Below are 10,302 nucleotides of genomic sequence, written 5' to 3' on the forward strand. Positions count from 1 at the left end.
TTGCAAGCTGCACTTTCCACTTCTCTTGTCAGATATTCACATAGGAAGAATAACTTTGTATATTTTTTTCCCTCCGATCCGGACATGCTGTTTATATATCGCATTATCTTTAAAGTTTCATTCTAGTGTATGTTGGAATAGAAAGGTCCTTCTATCCAGCAGAGAAAATACAATGCTTTAATTAAGAGTCAGTCCGATTTCCCAGAGGGGAGATTGTCTTCTTCCATTAACTTAGTTTATCATACAATAAAGAGGTTGCCTTGTCCTTCCCTACCCAGACAATTGGTTTTAATCAGCCAGCAGGCCTTTCATGGCTGATAATTTATGCTAAATTGACAAGGGTGGAGGATATCACAGAAAATCATTATGACAGGGCTCAGGTCACTGCCTGTCACCATCTTGTTTTGTCCTGTCCATTGAGCTCATGGACAACAAGGAAATTCAGAAGAAAAAAAAAAAGTGATGGCAATATTATCCTCTGAGACTGCTCACCTCATGTCTTCGAAATAATTATTTAGACTATACTTGATACATCATGTGAAAGTTTTAAAGTGGAGCGTTACGTTCAACAGCACACAAACAACAGGATACAACTGGGAAAAAGATACTGATACTCAGTTTTTAGAATGTGAATGAGTAAAATCACAAAAAAAACCAGAAGAATCCAAAAGGATCAACAGGTTATTCTAATAAAAATACAATAATATCATGTAACAGTGAGTTTCTGAAGTGACGAATGAATTCGTGTTTCAAAGTAAAGCCACAACAAACAGTAACAGGTTATGCCGGTGATTGCATAGGAGAGTCCCAAAATGTCCGTTTTGACTTTGGCTTTTTAAATGCAGACTGTGCAAGTAAGAAAGTACAAATTGTGATTTGAAGAAAAGGGGGAGGGGGCAGGGGTGGAGGGGGTTGAAGAGAGGGAGACACAGGATGAGCATGAGGAGGAAGCTGGGACACACTTCTCGCCTTGCAATTTAATCACTGTATACCCAGGGAAGTATTGACAGTTGTCCTGTGGAAGCTATTAAAGTTGCTGTCCAAGGTTAAATGAAATTGCAGTTTATCAAGGCAGCATTGAGAAAATAAGGGAATCTGTTCATGGCTGTTGATTAATGTGGAGCGTGATCAACACAAGGGGTTCATTAAGCTATACATCACCAGGGTAATTTAACATGTCATCGCGCCTACTGTCGCTCCCCTTCATACGTTTTCTGCATTGTGTATGTTTGGTGTGTGTGTGTTAGTGTGTTGAAATCAAGGGCTCTGACCTCACGTTGTGAGATGTGGTTGTTGCCTGTATGCCTTTGTGTTTACATGATCAAACTTTAAAAAAAAAATCCTTGTCATCACTGTAAACTCTCTCCAGAGACTGGCATCAAATGAATCACTCATGTTGTATGAGGGCACAGTATAAATACAGGGTGGTATATTTTAATTCATGTGCTTGCAGTTGAGCTTCAGTCTGGTGCAGTTTCCTGCAGAATCAGGACAATTCCTGTTGTGACTTTAACTCAAATCAAGACTTTGACACCTTTTTTTTTTTTTTTTATCCTGATCATCATCTCATTTTATCCTTTTATCAGTGAACTGTTCAACTCATCACATCCCTGCTTTGATCACTTGTAGTTGCACAGCAGCTGATGAGAATACATGGAGGCATGCTAATCAGGCCTGAGACCTGAAGCTGTGTTTTTTTTTTCTTTCTTTTTTTCTTTTTTTTTTGCCCGGTGGATTTGTTTACTGGTGGATAATTGATGGTGCTTGAGGGACAGGCGTGAGTCGGACATGAATCACGGGCGACATGGCTCATGATAAGGAGCTGAAAGTCGCCTGTAATTAAGCCGGGCACTAGAGACCAATTGTTTGTAGAATGATTTGGTCGGGGCTAATTGACACTAATTGTTTAATCAGATTTTCTTCCCCTCCATGCTTCAAGCAAGTGTGTTCTACCAGGACTTCATCCAACAATGCAGTGAAAGAAGCCCACACCCTTGATATGAGATGGTTGAGGGGGCTGGGGATGTTTGGATATCTAGACATCAAATACTGCAGAGCTGTCATGTTTAGCCATATAATCCGGTAACTACAAGAAATGCGCATATACCGTATGTGCACATGTATGCACATATGCAGCATCATACATGCATGCATGCATTATACATGTGGCACTTGGCTCTTTCTGTATCATTTATCCATTCATTTAGGAACTGACTTTTGAAGCAAGTATTGTAATGTCTCTCACTGATATAAACTATTTGAGCGACTGAGAAACAGAGGATTGACAGCCCTCCAGTAGCTTTCTGTTATGAATGGTGACACCACCCAAAAGTATTTTTGGATGAAGAGGAGTTGATTGATCATGTGTGCGCAGTTACCAGGTTCTGTTCTATAACAGCAGTGGTGTTGATGAGCTGTTGAGCAGAGCAGATTTATGACATTTGGAGAAGGCTCATAAATTAGCACAGTAATACCCATGATCCTCCCACACTCGCTACAGGAGCAGTCCTGTTTAGTGTACTATTGCACAACAGCTGGTTTTGTGCTCTGTCGCGGCACAGACTAAATTACAATGCAGTACATAGCACTGGGAGGCTATTTTGGAAGAATAGGACATAATTGTTTTTTAATACCTGTAATACTTTATGTGTATGGGTCAGCATCAAAGCCACAAAAAAAATTTACAGCTCATTTACCAAAATTCGTTACAGTAAGATGACTTGTGATAGCTCTTACACGGGAGTTTAGCATTTTGTAGTCCCTGATCATGATGATGTTAACTGTGAAACAAGTGATAATTAGACTAATGTCATACACTCTTTCATAAATTCTCTGACATAAAAATTTGGAAGTGAGCTGATTCCACTGAGGACACTTTTTTTTGGTGTGAATTCACCTCCTAAAATCCAATTGTGCACTCATTCATTTTACACGATACTGTCCCCTCTGTGCCCCAAATGTGGTTGATTTTATGTTGATATAGTAAAATGAAGCAGAGGGTGACACACAAATCGTGTTTATATTGAGTCTACACTAATTGAATGGATTTTTTTTCACTTCACTTTGCATTTGAGGTTTGTTTCTCTGAGAAAAGATGAAAAACAACAAAGACATTATCAAATATACTCAAGAAATGAACAGTGGTTCTGAATACACACATTAAAGCACACGTAATCAAATAATTGCATTGGCAGAACGCTTTATGGCGATGTTTGATCAATGCGCATCATAGCAAAGATATATTATAAGTTGAGGCTGCAGCACATGTGAGGAGCTGTTTTAGTAAGATTAAATGATGAAGCGGAGCAGATAATTAGAGACAAGTCTTCCTTCTCTATCTGATTAAATCCAGCGAGTCTGAGTGACGAGCTGCTGATGGGTGGAGCTGAACACATGAACATGAGATCTAACATCATTACATTTAACGGCAATTAAACCTGTAGCTTTTTTAATTAACACAAACTATGATGGGAAATTAATGGTTATTACTCGGGGGGCAGCAGAGGGGAACATTGGATATCCCCTCATCTAATGTAAACCACACTGAGCAAGTGCAAAAAAAAAAAAACAAACCTCTAACTGTCCTGAGAGGCAGGACACATACGGCTGGTCATGGTATCAAGCTTAAAGGGGCATTTCACCTAAATTACAAAATGATCATTTTCTTCCTCAGTGGTAAAGATTTATTTCAATATTCATCTCAGTTTGTTGGTACAGCTCATGAAATGACAAAGCCCATAGATCATTTGACCACATATGAGAGAAGTAGGGAAGGATTATTAAAGGATCAGTTCACTAAAATACCAAAAACATCCTTTATCACATCTCTATAGCAACCTCTCCAGTTAGGTAGATAGTTTGGCTTTTATCTGTCTGATTTTTGAGATTCCCCTCTTTGAGATTTCAGCAGTCTCCCCAATATAATGAAACTAAATGTATTTTCAAAGATAATGGTTAAAAATCAACACCAGCCTCTCCCTCCCAAAACAATGTCTTGCACTTCAAATCTGTGTTTTTCTATACTGAAACCAAGACCATGATCTTTCTCTAACTTAGTATTATGAGTGCTTAAACAGAACCATTAAAAGTTTAATAACACCGGGGGATATTTTTTCTGTCTTACTGACTCAATAATAAACAATAATGAATGTTTCTGCATGATATTCTGTGGCATTACATATTTGTTGTAGTATATAAATGTAATTTAAAGGCGACAGGGATGCAAAGATGGATATACGACAACCTGTACAAATAAATCCAAACTATCTGACAACTACAGATATGTTTTTGGTTAAAGAAATGGTAATTTGGGTGAACCAGCCCCTTAATATCTCCTCTCTGCATCTTGCCAAACTGCAAGTACATGTTTCATATGGGCTTCATTTCTGTATTTTGAAGCTTATAAACCAATGAGCATGAAATTAATGTTGTTTAAAATCTATGGAAACTAAGTTTTTAAATACTAAAACTTAGTCCTTAAAAGAGCCATATTATTGGAAATCATTTAGGTGGCATAAACTCCTATCTAAGTATTTTGTTCATGCCATGAGAAAAAAACCCAAGTTGGAAATTCTAGTTGACTGTTTTAATAGTATTGTTTTTAGTATTGCACATTATTCACATTCCAATTAGCATTTATCTTGTCTGTTTCCCTTTTCAATAAAGTTTTCTGATTTATTGTGGAAGGCTGCCTTTACTTTGTGCTAATAATTGGATGCTATTGAAAGGATGAGTTTCATTGATTTTGTGGATGACTGGGAGCATTACTGGCCCAGACCATAGATTGTCAGCAAGGTCTGTGTTGAGCTGGGATCGATCCCGGTGAATCTTCCCCTCTGGTTTTTATTTACTTCTGTCTCCATTGATTGAAACATGCAATAGTTCAGGGGCTATTATCACACTGATGCTAAGTTTCTCTGTCTCCCCATTGAAATAGCTCCCTCTGTTCCTCTGCAATATCTCACTCCAGCAAGTGCTCCCATCTTTCCCTTTCTAACTAATGAGTTAAGAGTATTGCTATGACCTGTAAACATCAATCATGGAGAAAGAGCGAGACAGTGACTAACTGCACCAGCAGGAGAGGGACAAAATTAAATGAAAGTGTACAATAAAAGAAACATCCAGTTTGTTGTTTGTTTCAGAAACTGAAATAAATAATACCAGAAATTAATGAAGATAATCATCGAATGATTGCTGGTTTGTCGATTTATGGTAAATTATCACACATAAGCAGAAGAAACTGGAGCTGTCTTATCAATTTAATGGAGGGTAATAATACCCTGAGACTTTGGCTGTATTAAATAGGAGACAAAGAAACTGAAACTTTTTTTGTTCACTCATTGTGGATTCAGTGGTGTGCTCTTAATCCAATTTAGTGCTCTTTGGGTCTGAAAAAAACCCATGAATTTCTATTCAACTGTTAAAATTAAACTTCTTTCCAACGGATAACTTGCACAATCTGCCTTGTGGTGGCTGCCTTGCTAGATTGTTACCACAATACAACATAGAGACGGGCCTGTGTAAGTGGTCCATCCTGCGTTTACATATCTTATTTCCTGACAAGACAGCAGAAAGGTCAGCGTCCTATCCAACTGGGACTCCCATGATTGAATGTAATCAGTATGTACTTGTTATTCTGAGTGCCGGGCCTTTCTTTTATTTGCTGGCCCAGAAGTTAATTTCCCTGGTGACCTTTGTGTAATAAAACAGTATTATCTGTTTCTGGAGCCACAACAAGGAAGCAAATTAGCTTCCTCAGCAGTGTTTTGTCACAGAGGAGATCAGTTATAAGTTTATTTACTTTAATTAGATTAAGGGTGCAGTAAAGGCATGTGTCTGTGTGGGCATCATCCCTTGTCTTCTTGCATTATCTGATTGTCCCAGCCTGTGACTTGGACAATGGTTACGCACTTTAATGGTTATTCACTCGATGTAGTCAATGGAGACGCATGCAGATATTGGATAAGTGTTTTTTTTTTCTTTCTATTCTTTTCTTTCCTTTTTTATACATAAAATATCAATCAATGCGCTTTCTGACTATTTAAGTTAACCTGAACATATTGCATAATTTTTTGGTTTCGACGCAGGCGTTTAAAAGGAAATCATCAAGCTGTTGATTTCTCACACTTCTGCACGAACATATGTCACTTGATACTGTGGAATTCCTCTAATCCTTCCACTACTTGTAGTGGGAGTGACGCTTTTCCTTTTAAACTGGATCCCTTTTTCTTAAGTGCACTCAAACAAGCTCAGATGAACACCTTACATTTCCTACTAAAATTATCACGTACAATTTGTACCAGTACAACTTCTGCCACTTCTTATTATAGTCACGGCAAAACACCATCAGCAGTAGCATCAATGTTTTTGAACCAATTTCCCTTCCCTCCACTAAAAAAGAGATAAATAGTAGCTTTGAAAGTAGTGAAATTATTATTTTTTTTTTAACTTAGATTTATAGAACAACACTTACACTTCTCCGCTATATTTGCTATTTTAAATATATTCTATAGCTAGCTGTTGCAGTTTAGACTAAAGGTGAATGTGAGAGGAGAGGCTGTGAGCTGTGGAGGCCAAAGTGAATGCAATGCTTTACTGACCCGAGGAATCTCTTTTATTATGGGCTCTTTGTGCCTCTCCCTCCGCTGCTCTGTCAGGCCATTCAGACCCAGTGGCAGCCACCTACATTATATCCTGGATAGGCAGGACATTCATGCCTTTTTAACCCATTGTCCTTCCCCCTGGGGTGAGGGCCCAGAGCGGGATGTGAGAACCCCAGGCTGGGTATTGTGTCCCTCTGCGCTCTTCACACACCCGGCGGGGGACTTCCTTTCTGGTGTCACCGAAACCTGTGTGGTGTAATCCGCAGCTCCCCGCTGAGCAGGATGGGAAGGTTATTAAAAGTGCCTCTAATGTCTCGTTAATAAATCGCTTCCATTTTCCGCTTCATTTCTAAGTAATCGTGTTGGGAGTGTGGATAGGAAGGAATGTGTACCTGTTCCCGTGTTTTCAGTATCAAAGCAGCATAAGAATTAGCATTTCTTTTTTATTTTCAGCTACACGTATCACAGACGCACAAGTACAGATCCATTAGAGATGTGACCCTCACATTAAAGATCAAGTATCTGGACTGCTGTGTGACAGGGTCAGCTAACAAGGTGTTGATGCGGCTGTGATTGCCGGAAGAGAGATTTTTAAACATACTGAGTCCAACCTAGAGGTTTCGGGTTAATGGTGTCTTATACTGTGACCCGGTGGATGCTGCCTTTAGGTCTCCTCTGGGGGTAGCTCTATAAAGCAGCAGAGGTCACTTAAGTTAGAGTGCTGCTGTGTTAAGAGGTTAGAGAGCAGAGGTCCCCACGGCGTGGTATCACAAGCACTCTCCATGATGCGTTAAGGATGCTGATGCCTCTGATTGCCACAGTGGGACCTGGAGGTGAGGTTAGGGATGGCTCAGGACTGCTGGGGTAATCCCATTAACTGTGACTCCCTGTAGCCCTCTCTCCTAATGTGTGTGTGTGTGTGTGTGTGTGTGTGTGTGTGTGTGTGTGTGTGTGTGTGTGTGTGTGTGTGTGTGTGTGTGTGTGTGTGTGTGTGTGTGTGTGTGTGTGTGTGTGTGTGTGTGTGTGTGTTGTGTGTGTGTGTGTGTGTGTGTGTGTGTGTGTGTGTGTGTGTGTGTGTGTGTGTGTGTGTGTGTGTGTGTGTGTGTGTGTGTGTGTGTGTTTCGGAGCGAGTGAAGGCGGCAGTGTCTGTGTGTGAGTGTGACCCAAAAGACATTAGCCAGCCCCGGAGGTCAAAGGACAGACGAAATTAAAATACATGTGAATCATTCATCAAATATGAGCGTCTCCTCTGTTTGTGGCGACCGCTTAGCGTGAGTAATTACCTGTCACAACTTGAGAGTCATCAAGCTCCAACTTTGTCGGCAATGACCATATTCACTCATCTTTTCTCCTGAACCACTAACTTCTTTAATATGACACTTTGAATTTGTGTTCTTCACACTGATCTTTCAACCTTTATTTCATTGCAAATTGCCACATAATTGTTTATGACAGGCTCTTGAGTGCTGTGTATTGTAGATTTCTTTTATGAAGTATCGGTAGTTTTCAAATGGCTTGTTGTTTGACTGTTGGAAGTAAGAGTGGCTCAGTCGATATGCACAGTAGTGAAAGATCTCAACAGAACCAGGTTTGTCAGTTTCATGTGTTGGTGCATATCTCAGTCATTAGTTAAGGCACAAATGATCGCTGAGAATAAATAGCAACATGTCCAACGTGGCTTGGAAAGTAAACGCTTCTTGTTGGTTAATTGGTGTCAATTATCACGTGGCTCTCATTTTGGTGCATGCAAATTAACTTAAGTTCTACCTTGACTTGCACAAAATATATATTGACATCCTTGACAGCTGCGAAGATGTCACCATTGAGCTGATTTCAACAGCATTGTTAAAGGCTAAAAGATGGTGGCGATTATGTGCTACGCACTGCTAGGCTATCTGCATTACTCCCAGGCAGGCAGTCAGTCAATGCAGGACTAGGTCTGTGGAAATATAAGTGGGGCAGTTATGGCAAACAAAAAGCTATCAGTGATTCTGAATAGAGAAAAAAATACTGAGGGGGGTCAAACGTCAATGGCAGGGAGTAGGAGAGTGTTTAGTATTGTCAATAATGGATTCTCTGTTCGAGTGTGGGACGTTCACAGCGAAAAGCTTTTGGTGGGCGGGATGTGGTGGGCCAAAATCACTCATGCAACAACACTATATCATGTACATACTGATAAAGCAGAGCAAACACATGATTAAGATGAAGGATATCGTGTCTTCCTTTCCTCTGTGAAACGAGAAATGTGAGCTTCTGTCTCTCTCTTTACAAAATTGACTATTTTGGTTTTTTAATCTTTAAAAGTAGTGATTTTAAAATATTCACCAAAAACCCACCAGCTTCAAATCAGTTGAAATGTGACTGTGCAACTGGTCACAATTAAAAGCTTTTTTTTGTTGTTTTTTTAAAGCTTTTTCTCTGTAAAAGTAGCCAGCTGCTGTACCTGTGTCATTCCAGCACTTAAGTTGTTTTTTTAAATGTTTTTCTTTGGACAGTACCTTTTTTAATTTGACGGAAAATGTATTCAGCTAAAATCTTTACTTTTTCTTGTTTATTGATTAGATTGTTTATCATTCCAATGAAAAGGTAATCTTTTTCAGATATACCAGATGTAAGGATCTCGCCTTCATGTGAACCAAAAATAGATTTTTTTTTTTTTTGTATTTACACTGACACATGGGATCATCCATACTTTAAAAGGGTACATTTAATTATTTGACTGTAACTAATGCAGTGAAGACAGATATTCAGAGTTATTGGTATTTGGAACAATATGGTGAGTGTGTGTATTGATCAGACTGGAGTCTTGTGACGTCTGTCAATAACAGTAGATGAATCTAATTATAGTTCCTCTCTGTCTACTCAATTAACTGTCAGCATGGGAGCCCTTAGCCTGTATGTGCTTATGTGCTCATACACACACACACACACACACACACACACACACACACACACACACACACACGGACCTATCACAACATTAGGGCAGTTGACTTAGAGTCCCACCTCTTTCCTTAACATCCCACCACAAAGCCTTTACACTGGTGCTAAAGCATCAGTGGCGATGATGGCATATGATACATCTCTGTCATATATGGATAGAAATTAACCCGCAAACTGAAGTTGACATTCCTCGACAAGCTTTTTTTTTGACTGATATTTCTTCTGGATATCTTCTGAGAAAAAATATTGTTCTGTGGAGAAACAGCAAAGTCACTCTTATGATCTGAAACCGCCCTTCACCGATGCTTTAAAGATGAATTCACTGGGAGCCTATAGCTCAGGTTGTGTTTGGATATGACACAGGATGACGGCATAGGATGTTGTGAGCCAATACTGTTTAACGCATCCACTAAAAGGAGGCCTATAGTCTGTATCCCCCTTACAGACAATATGCAAATTAAATGAAAGAAATTATTATTTCACTCAGAGAAGAATTGCGATCATTTTCCAAAACTAAAATAATACGAGATAGAATAAAAGTGGGGGTATTTTTGTTCAGTTTAGATTGGCATTTAGGGATAAGTTATACAGTGATTTAGTGCTTTATGTTGTTCTTTTTGTGGATTGTCTCTGTTATATTTACTTTGTGTATTTTTGTACTACTGTGTATCTTTGTGCTCGTCGGCACCAATGAATTTTCTTGATTTTGGAATTTTTTATGTGGCCTCTCCAGCTCTATATTTTCATGAGAGCGTCA

This window comes from Seriola aureovittata, chromosome 7 (assembly GCF_021018895.1).
Source record: "Seriola aureovittata isolate HTS-2021-v1 ecotype China chromosome 7, ASM2101889v1, whole genome shotgun sequence".
NCBI lineage: Eukaryota > Metazoa > Chordata > Actinopteri > Carangiformes > Carangidae > Seriola > Seriola aureovittata.